Below are 17,312 nucleotides of genomic sequence, written 5' to 3'. Positions count from 1 at the left end.
CCGTTTATTGTGCCAGTCTCCGTTTTTCTCTCTTTTGAGACAGCCTCCTGGTAAAATTGGCGTACTGTGACCCGCCCACAACATGCTCCGCCGCCGCAGCGTTAGTGCGATGCGGGTGAAAGCCCTTGTTAGATGGCACTGGCGGCACTGGCGGCGACTTTTGGCCCCGTTTGTCACGGGCAGCCACAGAGAGAGCCGTTGTTTTGGCAGCGAACACCATTGAGATGTTCGTCCTGCAGCAATACGGCTTCAAGCAACTGGTGGCCTCTGCATCGAGTGTGTGGCCACTTCCTCGGCGACGCGAAATATGGAGGCCACCGACAAATTCCGAGCGCCCATTGCTCGCTGCAATGTTTCTGTCGGCGCGTACGGTGTGTCTCTGCCGCACCCAGCCCCAGTGCGTGCGTGGTTTCGCCTTGGCGAGCCCTGCTGGAGCGGGCGAAACTGAAGGATGGGTCGAGGGGCGGTCCACTGTAGCAACAGGCTCGACCACCGAGACGTGGTGAATATGCACGGCCGGTCACGAGCGCGATAAACGGCGGCGCGCACAAAGTTGCCGCTGGGAGGCGCTGCGGCCACATTGTTTATCGCGCAGCCGTGCCGGACAATGAGCGGCCTCGGTCAGCGGCCCGGTAGGAGGCGGGTGCGGAAGGCGCTGTCGAGGGCTGCTAGTATGACAAAGCTCGGTACCGTGGCTCGATAGGAACGCTCAACAAAGAAGAACGTACACTTTGGCGACGCCGTTATTCAGTTATTGGCAAAACAGTGTGCAAGCGATATTCAATTGCTCTCATAACATGGAGGGACATGTTCGCAAAAGTGGCCTCGCACGGTTACTGTGTGCTTTGACAAACAGTGACGTGCGAACACACGCGACTGATTCAGACCTTGTCCAGGCTAACCGGACTGCACCATTTCACGCAGCTCTAGGTATATCACGCAGGCGCAAAGATAGATTTCTTTTTTTTTTTTTTTTCGCATGGATGAGGGATGGTTTTAAAAAAATCACCGCCCCTTCCACTCCGTGAAGATGGTCGAACAGCGAAGCTGTGTTAGTTACACCGAGTGTTACATGTGCACGTGTTGCACACGATGCCAAGTGCGTAAACGCAAGTAAACACAGATCTACAACAGGAAGTTATATTGAAACGGGACGCCTGAAAAGACAGGCGCCCCCAGCCAATCAGCACTTCAGCAGCAGACGAAATGGACATGTCCACTCGGTTGACACTTACAGAATAACCCCCCAGGTTTGCATCTGGTTGACACCTACACAGAGATGGGTTTCACAAAAGTTGCGAGGTTTTCTGAAGGACGCAAAAGGCACAGCCGCACTGATTTCTGCAATCTCGAGGTCACTCGACTCGCGCAGACATGGTAGAAGAGGCAGCTGGTCACGTGGATGTTCGAGCTGCCGTACGCCGCTGCAGATAGGCCTTCAATCGCCGCTATCCACGTGCTCTCGCTTTTCGTGGCACGCTATCGGCTCTCGAGACCCCCATGCAAGGCTCTCGCTGTGCTTCACAGCTGCCACGACAACGTCGGTGCCTGTTCTCCATCAGAACTTCTTGCTTGGCTAACTACAGTGTACATTAAACTGACGATGGCTTCTCTTGTTCGCCAATATACAGTACCGACAAGAGCTAGAGACGCGTCAAACATCCACTAAACTTCAGTTTATGCATCTGTATCGTGTGCAGAAATGACATCACTTATCATGGCAATACAATGGCACGACAACTAACAATATGCGGTATCTCACTTGCGTGCCGTTGAAGATTTGGAAAGCCTGGATAGATCTTGCCCTCGCGGGATGGTGGCCTCCGACCAGTTCGCTATACAGTAACAGACATTCGCTATACAGTAACAAAAAAAGAGAGAACTTGTTAACCGTGTCGATCGGTATTAATTGAAAACTGGTGCAATATATGCAGGCGCTTACCTCGGACAAACGTATTGGCAATAGTAAGTGCAGTGCTCTAAATGCGTTTTTTGAGGCTAAAACAGACAATCCAGACATTCCGTTTAGAACCACGGTCAGTGAAAAAAAGGATCATGACAAAAACAAACGAGTAAGTTCCCACAAAACCGTTGAGCCCAGAAATTAATCTTTCGCCGCTTGGAATACGTTCGACGTGGTAGAATTCCTACAGAAACGTAGTATCACTGGTTATGGTTTTCTAGCGGAGGTGATAATATCCTGTGAGAGTATTAAAACGTACAGGGACAGACATGGCGCGGTTGATTTGAATTCTGACAAAATGTCAATGGCCAGCTTCACGTTCGAACTGTTATAAAAAAACCTAACTTTCGCCACATTCGACGCCAAGGTATTTTTGCAAAGCAAAGGTACTTGCATAAGCTGTGTACCACTCATTCGCTGTAACATTTTTATCGCTTTTAGACCAAGCGATTAATTACAGTTTGGACCAGGACACAGTTGCGTCCGCTTTTAAGCATTTCTCGAGTGCTTACGGAAACAAGCTATACGACCATGCACCAGAGCTTGTTCACTGGCACTTTTGAAGTTTTTAGTGGGGTTTATCCTTTAGCACCGAAGGACTGCAGTTTTGGCCACGGATTAATTTAACGGCTCACTCCCTCCTTGCGTTGAAGCATTTAGTGCCATCTGATTGGGCGCAGTCTAAAGGAGCGATTGCAAGCGTGTGCCTCAAATTCGCTTTTAAGATACTGACAAACCGGCTGGCAAGCCTCAAATTTCGAGGCTCTTTTTTTTTTTCAGCTGGATATATCATCGTTGCTGCCACGCACAACGGCGGTGCTGGCCAAAATAAAAGGTAGGAAAGCGGCAGCAGTCCTACACGAAGGCGGGTGAGACCTGGAAATGACACCGTGTGCGCATAGAGTGTAGGTTGCCACCAGACTAGGGATATCGGCTCCTTGCAGGCTAGAATCTGGCGGACAACGCAAACAAGGTGGCTGTGAAAGAAGGGGGGTATAGCGTTTACGTCGAAGCCTATACACGACGCTCCTGCGTGTCATATATACGTAGGTCGAAAAGGAGTGCACTCATTTGCCGGCTCAACCGTGGTTTCCAGCGATCGAAATTTTGAACAAACATCGTCACACGTTTGCCCCACTGAAGGCACATAAATGCACAGACAGATGCAGCCGCCAAACTGCACCCAAGAGAGATGAGCTGTAATCTTGTGATTGATTGTCATTCCGTTGTCGGGCCAACCGATGTCCTTTCAGCATATGCGCGTGTGGCATAAATGCACGTATGTCTGAAACAAACTTCAGTTGTCGGTATACTGTTTGTTGTGTATAGGGGTGAGAAAATCGCACGCGTGGTGCATATACTCCCACGCAAACTGACGAAGATCTTGAGGCGTGCCACGGACGGTTCACATTGCAGTGGTTGTCGGCACTTGTGTTCATTAACCCGCACGGGCCCCGAGGACCGCCATCTTTTTTTCTTCATATCCTGGCGAGCGTTCAATCTAACCGATTCCCTGTGCAGCGCGATGTGTAACGTGACTATATGTGCGTTTAAGGCGAACATTGCAAGTCAATGCTCATCTTTCCGCTTTTATTCAAGCCATTTTACGCGCTTTGCCATTTAAGCTGTAACACTGGCGTAAACACGACTATGGTTTGGCGCCGCCGTCAGAAATTCGACGAGTGCAGGGCCGGGCTTTTGTAGCGATGCCTTTCCGGTAATAATGCCTTTTCGCGCTTTGTCAGTGGTCGGAGCGACGGTCCCCTGGCGTTATCAACGGGATCAGCCGGCCGTGAGCGGTGGATGATGAGACTAGTATGGAATAAGTCATCGCTACAAAATCGCAGCCCAGCTCGGTGCTTGCTACGAGAGCGGTGCGAGGCAGTCGACGGAGCGCAGCGCATGCAATCTACGCGGCTGCAGATCACGCCGCGATACCACGCCAACTCACTTGCCTCTTTCGTTTCTTGCGAGCGAACTGCGTGGCGCTTGTAATATTCGGCAACGTCCGCATTGCTCAGGAGTGCCGTGCAAGTGTTTCGAACTATGTTCAACAGCAGGCTTTCAATAATGCACGCACCTCAAAGCACAGATCGACATCTAAGGGCTGCTGTGAGCCAGAAATTTCTGTTCATTTTAGTGACGTTGATTAGCTTCCTGTAACCTAGTAGAACACTCAGGCCCATCGCGAAGGCAGTGGTATTCTTACGAGAAAATAACGTGACGGGAACATCAGACAATGGAGCCGCGGCATATAAACTTAAGCCCAAGCAATATTCTTTTTCTCACCTCGTATGCAAGGAGCATCTAAGGATCACGCAGTCGTTGTTTATCCTTGGTTCGCCGAATTCAGAGGCACGGGCGACTTTGCCCGCCGTTCAAATCCTGGTCATTTCTGCGACCCGCAAGGAGGCCTGCCGAGGAGCTCTCAGATGTTCGCTGTCATGCCGAACACGAAGAAGCGCGCCCTGCTGCCGAGAGCGGAGCAGGCGCCCGTAGACCGACGGTGGCTACCTGTTGTGCGCGTCCCGTGCTCGCTAGCGAATTGACTGGCCACAACGCGCACTCCTTGTCGTGAAAGACGAACGCGCCACCGGTCGCACACTCACTGTCGCACACTTAAGCACGATTGTCGATCACTCGGCCTCTGGTGCATCGAAACGACGCAGTGTCCCTTGCGCTGGTAAGCGGTAACTACGACACGCCGCGATCAAAGTCCAAGCAGCGCTCCAAGACCGACTTGAAACTCGCGCACACTCAAGCCCACACGTATCCGACCGGCAAGCGAGGCCGACGGCCAGTCTGTTTCCGCAGCGAAGCCCGAGCGAGAAGCGTCCACGAGGGGCGCCGTTGTCGCCGGCCGCTGCCTTCTCACTCGCGCGGGAACCACTCTCAGCCAATGACAAAGCGCGATTTTCCAAGACGCGCCGTTTCGGGCTATCTGATTGGAGGAGAGCTGTTCTCTTCCCGCCAGAGGTATACGGCATGGCGGGCGAGCAACAGAAGGCAAGCGGTTTCGCGAAAAGCAGCAGCAGCCCTGCTCACAGGAGGAGACTCTCCTGTCCGTTCGCAGGCTGCTGGTGTCGCCTCCCTTCTGCTTTTTCTCCTCGGTGCAGCTCCCGTTCATTCGCTTGCTTTGCCATCTCTTGTTTGGCTTCACCGCGCTGTTGTGCGCGGCGTCAATCCCCTCCCGCGGCTGATTTCCCCGGCCCGCGCGTCTCGAAGTGGCAGAAAACACTACGGCGTCGTCCAGGTTAATCAAGCAGACATGCATCTCGCCCGTCTGACGCCCCCCAGCGCCTTTACGCCGGGCTCGCGGTCTGGCCTTTGGGCGCACTTTTTGGGGCCGGCTACTTGCTGCTACCGCAGTCCGGAAATGAAAACGTGTTGCGGCGGTTCCTGCGCGCTGGCTGCGGGGAGTCGCGCGCCGCAGTCGTCGATCCTCGTTTTCGAGCCGTCATCCGCCCCCGCGCGACACGCTTTCGCTCGGGGCTAATAACGAGCGGGGCATCGCTTTCGCCTGCGCGCGACGGTGACGCGACGAGGCTCGCTTGCGCGCACCTTTGCGGTAACGCGGACAGTTTCTCAGTTTTATGGTTTAGCTGGGGGTTTTTACGGCGAAGCTGCTACTGCGAGCACAGAAAAGCTGGGAGAACTAATTCGCAGAATTTATATTTGGAGGAAATGGGCGCCTTGTCAGGGGTGACGTGTGAGCAAATTTTGCTAGTGTGTAAATTAATTAGGGGTCAAACAAAAACTGCTATTACTCTCGTTTTCTGCTTTTTTTTATGAGCCATTATATGAAATGCTTACGAAGTTCTACCGCTGCCCTGAGAAAATCAAAGATGGCAGGAATTTCATATCTGTAGACAATTGGGGCCATGTTGTGTGCGAGGGAGGCTGAGAGGTTGAAGTGTGTGGGTTAATCGCGAGCTTTGGGAATACTCATTAAATGATAGTTTTCTTCATTATACTAAGCGCGCATACTTCGTCCGCAAGGTGTCCTGTGAGCACTGAACTTGGCACAGAGATTCAATTTGCATAGGGACGGGGGCATGTTGCGAGTGATTTCCGATGAAAGTTTGAGCTGCATAGGATAAATACAGCCTTTGCAGAAAAGTGATTTATGCAACCATTCTAGATTGTTTGAAAGCGCCCATTATGAAACGCGTAAAGTTTGCCGAAAGTCGTGAAAGAACTGACATACCACGGTGTTGAAATTTTGAGAAAATAACAGCAGTGATGCGTATGTTGACAAAGTTTTCAGAGCGTCAGTTATTTACAAACTTTTTGAAAAAAAAAAAATCCTTATGCGAGTGATCGAAATCATTACACGGCCGTTCTCTGCAATGTTTCCCAGTGTCCTCGGACGTAAAACTAAGTTCACTTTTGCTGGAATGATGGAGGCCATGGTGATTGGCGGCGAAAGCTTATCGTTTATTTGCATGCAATTACTGAACACTCGAATCTTTCAGCTGTCATATGCCTTTCCTCCTCTCTGCAGCTTGTGCGCGTCGTTGCACGAACTTTGTTGTGGTCGCGTGCTGCGGAGCGATTTCAAGGTCGTTGCCGGTGAAATGAAGACGATGTCAGTTCATACGAGGTCGTCGATTGTGCAGTATGCGCAAGTTTCTCTTGGCTGCGCAAACATGCGACGCGCATCGTCGCTATTTATTTACTCTCAAGGTCAAGACATTACAGAGAGGAGTGGGTAAAACATACGAAACAAAAATACAACGGGATAATACAATGATTCCAGTAATGACAATTTTGAAGGCACTTGTATCCGTGATCGAAGCAATGGCGGCGGGAATGTGGTTCCAGTCGGAGCTTGTGGCGGGAAAAAATGAGTTAAAGTAGAAACTGTTGCGGCAATGAGACACTTGCCAACTATTTTGCCCGTAGCGCATTTTTGCTCGACAAAGAGCAGCGGCGTCTGTGAATTGCCAGCGTGAACTGAAAGGTCCTCTCGCACCTGATCGCTTGGCGTAAGAAGTAAAAGAGTGCGCGTGTACGGCCTACAACGCAACCTCGAAACATCTAAGCGCCAATCGTTATAAAATGTTTGCGTCAGCCACCGGTATCGTCCGCATTAAGTCTAGCAGACCTGAAATCACTATGTCTACGTTCTATGAGGTCCATGGAGCCAGTGGCGTAGCCAGAAATTTTGTTCGGGGGGGGGCTCAGGTTGCAGCCCGGTCTCCTCCTTATAGAATTTGTCGAGGAATCAAATGCATGAATAATAACTGCATTGCCAATTCCATTGTATAATAGATACTGCAAACGAATTATTGAACGCTATGCACTGTCCGTTAAATATGTATGCTTTCATAAAAGAATATATTCGTATGCCCCAAAAATTGTGGCAGAAATAACTGATATCAACTGCTTCCGCATTTTTTGTCTAATTAATAAGTAAAGAAAACATCACATGAATTTTAGAACTATTAACCTTTCTCGCGGAGCAGTTTGTTTTAGAGAAACGAGGTGGCGCTCACGGCGGCGCGCCATACCTCTCCTCAGCGACCGCGCACGCATACGAAACCATTACCGCTTCTACCTTGCTTCTGTGCTATCAACTGTCGGAAATGCAACTGAGTTTTCGCTAACACACTGTGATCCAATAATGCTAGATTGAATAATGTGGATTGAAGACGTGTGCAGTAGTTGGCTGCAAAAATAGTGACTGGCACGTTAAGTGTGGCGAAGTTCTCGGACCGCTGCTGCAACTGTCCGAACGTGTTACCGGCACTTCATCATGTACGGATTTCCTCGAGGATACAGAAATTGTACCAGAGAGCTGGAAGAACGCCAACATTATACTAATCCATAAGAAGGGAGACGTTAAAGAACTGAAGAATTATAGACCCATTAGCTTGCTTTCAGCATTGTATAAAATATTAACCAAGATAATTTCCAATAGAATCAGGGCAACACTTGACTTCAGCCAACCAAGAGAACAGGCTGGCTTCAGGAAGGGATATTCTACGATGGATCATATCCATGTCATAAATCAGGTAATCGAGAAATCTGCGGAGTACAATCAACCTCTTTACATGGCTTTCATAGATTATGAAAAGGCATTTGATTCAGTAGAGATACCAGCAGTCATAGAGGCATTGCGTAATCAAGGAGTGCAGGAGGCATACGTGAATATCTTAGCAAACATCTACAAGGATTCCACAGCTACCTTGTTTCTCCACAAGAAAAGTAGAAAGATACCCATCAAGAAAGGGGTCAGGCAAGGAGACACAATCTCTCCAATGCTATTCACTGCATGCTTAGAAGAAGCTAGTATTCAAGCTGTTAGACTGGGAAGGCTTAGGAGTGAGAATCAACGGCGAATATCTCAGCAACCTTCGGTTTGCAGATGACATTGTCCTATTCAGCTACAATGGAGACGAATTACAACAAATGATTGAGGACCTTAATCGAGAAAGTGTAAGAATTGGGTTGAAGATGAATATGCAGAAGACAAAGATAATGTTCAATAGCCTGGCAAGAGAACAAGAATTCAGGATCGCCAGTCAGCCTCTAGAGTCTGTAAAGGAGTACGTTTATCTAGGTCGATTACTCACAGGGGACCCTGATCACGAGAAAGAAATTTACAGAAGAATAAACGGTTGGAGTGCATACGGCAGGCATTACCAAATCCTGACTGGGAGCTTACCACTGTCGTTGAAAAGAAAAGTGCACAATCATTGCATTCTACCGGTGCTAACATATGGGGCAGAAACTTGGAGGTTAACTAACAAGCTCAAGGACAAGTTAAGGACCGCACAAAAAGCGATGGAACGAAAAATGTTAGGCCTAACGTTAATGGCAGAAAACTACGTGGGGTGATGAAGTTAGGAAATTTGTCGTGCACGTTATCTATACACATCTGTCCCGAATGGCAGGAAAACTTACGCCCACTCTATCGCCGACGTATCAAGAATAAGCGAATGGACGCACAGTTGAATATATGCGCACTGTATACACACAATAAATGACGGATTACACCTATGGCGCACCAATGGTCGAAGCTGAATGTTTTGTGACGGTCCACAAGAGTAAGCAAGTTACTAGCTGTAATATATATTTGCTACAAGGTATTACAATGTAAAAAACAGCTACGTTTCAAGCCTTGTGCGCAGCAAGAACAAATCTACCGGATTCGGAACTTAGCACACCCGTGAGTGATTAGGCAGAAAATAATCAGATAGTGGCCGCACCGAGGAACTTCACTGAGTCAGAAACTGACAAGCCACTGCTTCAAAATATTTGCCAAATAAGGAACAAAGAGCAAAACACACTAATGCTGACTGAATTCTTAATCGTAAAGCTTGGAATGCATATTTAGCCCCGCTTTTAGAAGCACCATATATACACTGCTTGCGCCGTTTGGACATAGCTTAATCAGCTCCGAAAGCGCTTTTGCATGTTCTCTGAAGCTGTGATCAAAGCTTCCTGTCGTCCACCTAGTCACCGTCTACGATATCTCCGAAAACAGAGGTTTTCTAAGCCGCGCCGGCGTCATACACTTCCATTGTAAACAAGGAGGCAACGGAGGCAGTTGAGGCAAGCAATGGACGCGTCACCACGTGATCAAATATGGCAGCACCCACGGGATCGCCGCGAAAAGGGTCAATATCAGTTCGAAACCAGCGAAGCAGTGCATGCAGCTTATATGAAAAACGCAAAGGCCATGAAATGAATAAGTTGAGGACAAATATTTTGATGAATCTTTGTCATTCAATAACCTTGTTTACATTTTTCTACATATGCAACGGCCAGGAAGAAACCTCAATGACGCTATCCCTCGTTGCAATCGATTGCGCAGGAGCAGCTGTAACTCGTCGTGTATTGTAATTACACCAAGATAATACTCGCAGCAGTGAGTACAAATAAAAAGTGGGAGTTCTGCAAAATATATATTAGAAATGCGAAGATAGAATGGAACATACAAATGCGAAGATACAACTCGCTAAAGGGCAAAAAAAGAGTCGCTGGAAACAAAGTTCACTGCTTGTATACACAAATCCTCGCAGTAAGATATTTAAAAATACGTATGAGTATCCAATAAATCTACGTATTTAAGCAAACGTCAGTGTATATAATGCGTCAAATGAGACAAATAAACATGTTGCTCAGTCACAGATATTTGCGCACAGAAATACAGATGATCTAGGCAAGAACATAACTATGATCCCAGAAATCGTGTTATGTACTTGGGCCATGCAGCGGTCGCGACATCGCCATGAGGGTAGAATAATAGAGGAATAATGCATAAATCAGTATACGAAAATGTGTAATTTAACTGCCTGCACAACGCCAACAATTATTCTGCACCCAAAATTAAAGGAGGGTGTTCCTTCGTTTCAAAAAAGAAATAAAAGCAGGTAGCTGAAAATGAAAGAAAAGGACAAACGAAGGCCACAGATGATGCGGTAAGTTGAACTACCCAATATCCGAGTGTGTTTTTGGCGAACGCCGCGTGGGCCGGGCTTTCAATGAGCAAGGTCGGTCAAAATTGGTTATTAGTATTCTCGTAATTTTTGTATTCGTGTGATAATTGTGATCATGATGCCAACTGCTAGAATAAACGGCGAAAATTTCTGCGGTTTTAAAAGCTAATGAACGGTGATATGTTTTCATAATTAAAAACTTATGAACCTGAAGGAACAGTGCTTTTTACTTGCATTGTTTTTTGCTGCTTCGCTATCTAAAGGACAAACTTCTCTCGGCGGGAAAGTTGAGCGAAGCGGTCAATGACTTCGGACACGTTGATGCCGACGTCTCTGTGGGTGTATAGAAGCGCCAGCCTAACCATGCGTTCCACAGACATTGTAGAGCGCAAGTAGTTTTAGTAAACTCTTGCTAAAAAATATTCTCTCTGCGCTGGCAATGGTCACTGGAAGGGTGACTAGAAGCTGCAGCAGTATTTACACATTTACATAGAACCTGCTGTCGCAATGAGAGATGGGCATCTATTCCGGTGCTAAAACCTAAAACACTCCCTTGATGTCGTTGGCATATTTGTTTAGGTACCTTGCAGAAACAGTATAGGCTGTTCGATTCCAGCGATGTCCGTCGTTTCGTCAGGAAGTATGGAGAAGCAGCCTACTTTTGAATCTAGGCTTTCTATTATTTGGTTTTGTGCGTCTTGGCTTAAATACGAGGCATTACTGGGGTAACTTTCCAAATGGTTCTTCAGATATGTATCTCCACAATCAGCTCGCATGCAAAGAAGCACTCTGAAAATGCCTGTATTTTCAGCAGGGGCATTGCTTAAATCCATAGGGCCCCTGTCCCTGTGGCCACGGAAAGCCAGACCTTGTCGCCCGCAAAAAAAAAAAAAAAAATCAATAGTAGGCCGTTTAGTTTTTTCTGTTTTCTCATATTTTACTTTGCCTGCCCTGGTCCAGCTGATCAATCACATTGGGCATGCTTCCTGAAAATGTTTGGAGAAAAGTATCAGCTGCTCGCGGACAGTCCCGGTGTTATTTAGTATTTTCCTGTGTGTGGAAGATTGCGAGCGCGTGCTTCCATTTCTGGAACGGCTTGGACAGGAGGGCTTCAGTGCGCGCATTTTGGCCCAAGTTTATAAGAACATTAACCCCATCAAGTTCTAGAATTGAAAATCTTTTAAAGCATGCCTTTGGAAATGTCAGCGCACCTTTCGCGTCAAAAGTTTATGAAAACTTTACCCCCATAAAGCTTCGTAATTGAAATCCATGCGTTCCGTATATTCCGCGGCCGCTGCGAGATGCCGCATGCAACGCGCCCGCTCGCTATCGAAAAGCCGTTGAAAGTTTGTGCTTGGATGGGGCTCCTTGCGTTACGTGACTCCAGGTGCAAGGGCATATTGTCACGAAATCTATAGCCCGAGTTCGCAATGTTCGTGCGGAAATGTCTTTTCGAGCGTGAAAAAGACATTGTAGACAAAATCCAGAATGATTGCCGGCGTCGGTGGTAGTTTTGGTCGGCGGTGCATGTCAGCACGAAAAAATTTCGGGAGGGGGGGCGGGACTGAAGCCCCATAAGCCCCCCCCCCCCCCCCCCCCCCTTTCTGGCTACGCGCCTGCATGGAGCTGCTCAACACAGCGGTTGGTAAACCAGCACGATACAAGAATTGCGCTTCTGCATTGCCTTTTTGCCCTGTAATATTCAAAGGGGATCGCGACGGTTATTTGTGAAGACACAATTTTCGTAAAACGGGTGTGCGCGTCGTATAGGACGGGACGAACAAGACTGAAAAAAAAAAGAAAGTTGTCGCAGTTTCACCTGAAAGGCGAAGCATCAATTGCGATAGCAACTTAGTAGAGAGCTATACGTAGTAAGGATAGTAGTTTTATCAGCTGTATAAACTTGGACATGCAGCAGCACCGGCAACACGCGCCGGGGTGGCTCAGTCAGCTAAGGCGTTGCGCTACTGAGCACGAGATCGCGGGATCGAATCCCGGCCGCGGCGGCCGCATTTCGATGGAGGCGAAATGCAAGAACGCCCGTGTGCTTGCGTTGTAGTGCACGTTAAAGAACCCCAGGTGGTCAAAAATTAATCCGGAGCCCTCCACTACGGCGTGCCTCATAATCAGAACTGGTTTTGGCACGTAAAACCCCAGATAGTAGAGAAAGCACCGGCAACACGCAGAAATGTTGTCGACGCCGTCGGCGTTTTGCCCGCGTTCGCTCAAAATGCGTGCGGCGTTGGTGACTGTTGCCGGAGCCTCTGATATAAATAGGCACTTGGTGCCGCAGCTAAACGTCGCCTCCCTTCCCTCCCCCCCCTCCCCCACGGCCTTTCGCGCGTCGGAAGAAGGTACGTTTACTCTACATATATGGTGATTGTAGAGGAGGAAAGAGACGCTTACTTCTGCAGCCCTTAAGGGAGCACAGCGCAGAATTTGGCGCTGAGCCGTGCTCCCTCAAGGGCTGCAGAAGATAGCGCCAACCTTTCCCTTTCCCTCAAGAACCACTTACCTACCTTACAGCGCAGAACGCGCGTTTGTTCTCCGCCGTGCGTTCACTCCCCGTGAAAGCGCGCGTCCCTCGCACCCTTTCACTCGCACATACAGCGTTCGGCGCGCGGCGACGGTTTCATCTCCATTGACGTCTTCATACGGAACCTCACGGCGACGGCGACGCCGACGGCAGAAATCTGCTTTTGAGTGTCCATATAATTGCTATCGCAATAAAAATACGAGCGGAGCTTGTGCTCGACCAAGCTACAGCCATGGTCGCTATCCCGACGACGCTGGATACTCAAACGCAGACTCTCGCGTTCTCGAAAGTCAGGATCTTCGACTGAACGACGCCTCTTCTCGGCTGCAGCTTCGGCGCGGTATTCCGGATGGGCTCGCCGCCGACGCGCAGATTCTCGCTTGGCCGCACGACGCGCTTCAAGACGCGGCCTGGCGAAGCGTTGACATGTCTAGGTAGAGTGACCTAGAATATGGGAGAGTGTCCAAAGCGCCGCGCGAATGCAAGGGAGGAACGAGGACTTTTTAGGGGCGAAGCTCCTTAGGGTGTGGGTCTGTCCCTCCTCTGTAGTATGTAGTAGTAGTCGTAGTCGTCGTCGTCGTAGTACGTAGCCACGTCTACTTTTATGAAAAAAAAAATCACAGCATATCCACGGGGTGAATGATGATGAGTGGGCGAAGCTCCGGAGGGAATCATCGCATCTCCCGCTTAAGGGGACGCTAGCACAAACGCGTTAGAGACGTGCAGTACTCTCTAGTAAGGGGGAGCGGCCACAGCGTCTTACGCAGCCATTTACACATGCCGGAACGTGCACCGCGTTTGCCGACGCCATCACATGACTGCTGAGAAAGTATACCCCCCGTATTCATAAACGCTCCTCGACTTGAACTTGACTTGCCACCGCCTTGGGCAGCGCGTTCGAAACGCGTTGAAGGTAAGGCGGAGAGGCCACAGCGTCTTACACCAGCTTCTTACACGGGCCGTAACGCGCTAACACAAACGCGTTAGAAACGCGCTAGAAACGCTGCCTTTCGTTAATGTTGGGTATTTATTGCCATCGTGGTGCGTGTGTCTATGTGTGCTTCGTGGCGTAGTGGGCTAACGCCGCGCGCTCGGAAGCGAGGGGTCCCTGGTTCGATTCCGCGCTACGGACACAACTTCGGAATTTTTTTTCTCATTTTTCTCAGACTGGTCACACACTACTACTACGACGAGGGACGAACGGGTGCCGCTTTAAGGAGCTTCGCCCCTAAAAAAAAAAATTCCGAAAGTTGTATCCGTAGCGCGGAATCGAACCAGGGACCCCTAGCTTCCGAACGCGCGGCGCTAACCACTACGCCACGAAGCGCACATGGACACACGCACCACGATGACAATAAATATCCAACATTAACGAAAGACTGCGCGTTTCTAACGCGTTTGTGCTAGCGCGTTACGGCCCGTGTAAGAAGCTGGTGTAAGACGCTGTGGCCTCTTCGCCTTACCCCCGCGTATTCATAAACGCTCCTCGACTTGAACTTGACTTGCCACCGCCTTGCACACACGCTCACTACGTGGTCTTGGGAGGCAAGACTCTCCGAACTGGACCTGGGAAGCCAACTGGCGACCCTCGACCAGGCCCGGCGAGCCGCGATTGCCAGTGGAGCCCTGTCAGAGGGAACCACCCAGGAATAAACCGCGCATAGCTTTCTGTATTATAAAGTTTCTACTCCTCCTCCTCCTGCCACCGCCTTGGGCAGCGCGTTCGAAAAGCGTTGAAGGTGGTGGCAAGTTCAAGTCGAGGAGCGTTTATGAATACGGGGATTATACTATCTCAGCAGTCATGTGATGGCGTCGGCAAACGCGGTGCACGTTCCGGCATGTGTAAACGGCTGCGTAAGACGCTCTGGCCTCTCCCCCTTACTAGAGAGTACTGCACGTTTCTAACGCGTTTGTGCTAGCGTCCCCTTAAGCGGGAGATGGTGCAATTATAATGAAGGGCGCTGTTATAAAATAGGAATGACGTCACATATGGCGCGTGTCATTGGTGGAAGTCAATCGTTCGATTTAGTGCGGCGAGACTGGGCGAATTACACGGAAGATTCACGGTTTACCGATGATTCCCTCCGGAGCTTCGCCCACTCATCATCATTCACCCCGTGGATATGCGGTGTTTTTGTGTGAACTCCCGCGCCGCGGCGCTGCTGTACCGGACCCGTGGGCTTTCTCCGCTGCGGAAGCCGCGCCAAGGCGGCGGGCGTCTGCTACGAGCCTGATATTTTGGTTGCTATTAGCCAAAATCGCGATAATTTCGGATATATTAAGCACCACGTCACCGCAAGGTAATACCGCAGTGACTCACCACACAGAGAACGCGTTTGCCGGCTGTGAATATGGGTATTTTGTCTATTTCCTTCTAGCTCACTTGGTCCGCGCTTACACGACTGTTTGAGTAACGCATTCCGCGGGTTAACTTCATTTAGTTATGCGTGGAATGAGCAACATGAACGTGCTGCAGAAGAAAATAAGCTGGAGACCGCGATAATAACCAAGAGAACGTAGCAGATATGGCTAACTAATGCTAACGCTTTTGCACCTTATAACCATTTCCTTTCTTTTATTTCATGCATTTGATTTGCTTTACAAGACCGCATCCAGCGTTCTGGTGGTTCTTTATTAAGGCGAAATCCTAACTGCGCTCTTGGGAAGCGGAATGTGTCTGTTGGCCGATGCCGCGGTACCAAAAAAAAAAAAAAATTGAAAGCGCGTAACTCTCGCGGCTCGTTCACTTGGTATACCAAAGTATAGTGTGGAAAGGCACAAATGTGTGACTAAGATGGCTGATGGGTCATGGCATTAGTAACTTCACATACTTGCACTCACGTCACGATTAACGATAACAAATTATGACGTGTGGTCATATATGACGACGGCCAGAAATCCCTCTGATGCTGTGGGTGTGAGGATAAAAACGTGTTGAATGCCAATCTCGATCTCAACGTGTCAAATTTACCCATATATCATGAAGAAGGGAGAGCACAGGTAAAGGGTAATAATAGTAATGATAATTTCTGGGGTTTTACACCCAAAAATCACAATATGGCAATGAGAGACGCCGCAGTGGAGGGCTCTGTTAATTTCGACCACCTGGGGTTCTTTAACGTGCACCTAAATCTATGCACACGGGTGTTTTGTGTATTTCGCCTCCATCGAAATGTAAGCCGCCGTGGCCGGGAATCGAACCCCCGTCCTCGAGCTTAGCAGTACAACCTACCAAAGCCACTAAGCTATAGCACGGCGTGTATAGGTAAAGGGTACGAGAGAAATATACGCGGCAAAAAACAAGACAAACCAAAATAAATGAAACGCTAACAGTGCAACATTGTATACGTATGCCTCATTTCATAATTACGAGCAAGCAACGCGTCAGAAAACGAACATGACGGATTACGTATGTGCAACTCGTCTTTCGCCTTCTTGTGTTGCAAGAGCGCAAACACTAAGTGAATTTTAACATGAAAGTAACTTTAGGAATATTTATTGCGTATGCTCGCTGGTTCGTACACAGCAAATATACTTACTGATCAATAACTACGTACTTTTAGTTACGTAATGAAAGAGGCAACAAATCACCAGAACATAAACTTTTCATTTTTTTTGCTGTTATTGAAGGTAACTATTTTAGGGATATGTAGATCCATTGTGAAATTTGTAGTGCATCAGACAGTAATTTTCAAGACGATTTTCCCCTCAATATAATTGCAAGCACAAACATCGTCACGCGCCATGAATGCTTGTTAGTTTACGTAAAAAAGCACACCTTACGCAATAAGTATGGTATAATGAGAAGTTACATGTTGGTAATTTCAGAGAGGATTCACGGATTATTAAAACAAGGCTATTCCAGTAATAACTTTTACATAAGAAATTAGTAAATGGCTAGGCCAGTAGTAGCTATCTATTCATTTCAATGTAGAAAAAATATATTTGTTTAGCTATATATTGGCTGCATCGAATTCTTTGGAATGTCTGAATTTGAAAAAAGCTTCGCTCACGGTGAACCTTAAGATACATCATGTGCGAAATTTGTATTGAAGAGATAGCGTACAGCAAGAATTGTTCGTGTACGCAATCTCTTAACCGAAATAAGCCAACAATATTGCGGCTTTAGGGCCGTCTTTGCTCTTTCTCTGGCTTCCCTTACACCTTCTCACTCTGCTATGTTCATAATAAAATATTGTCGTGGCTAAAAAATATTCGAATGAATACATATGCATATAGCTGTAAACCACTACTGACCGTGAGCGAAAAGCGCGTAATGGTGAGCGAAGCGGTCACTGCACGCACGTAAGTTTTTCACTGCGCGAGTAATTTACTTTTTTCGTTACTCGTATTCTTGCAAGCAAGG

General features: G+C 48.3%; 1 protein-coding gene across 2 annotated transcripts in view; it reads right to left on the bottom strand.

Moving 5' to 3' along the window:
• LOC119433701 (adhesion G protein-coupled receptor L1-like) overlaps positions 1-4,768 on the bottom strand; it is a 300,112-nt gene extending 295,344 nt beyond the window's left edge. For both annotated transcript variants that reach the window (XM_049659317.1, XM_049659319.1), the window contains exon 1: positions 4,253-4,768. The gene's annotated coding sequence lies outside the window, so the exon portion shown is untranslated. The remainder of the gene's footprint in view (positions 1-4,252) is intronic.
• Positions 4,769-17,312: the final 12,544 nt, after the last annotated feature.

Source organism: Dermacentor silvarum, chromosome 11 (genome assembly GCF_013339745.2).
Source record: "Dermacentor silvarum isolate Dsil-2018 chromosome 11, BIME_Dsil_1.4, whole genome shotgun sequence".
In the NCBI taxonomy this organism is placed as follows: domain Eukaryota; kingdom Metazoa; phylum Arthropoda; class Arachnida; order Ixodida; family Ixodidae; genus Dermacentor; species Dermacentor silvarum.
This window is presented reverse-complemented; position numbering and strand designations above follow the sequence as displayed.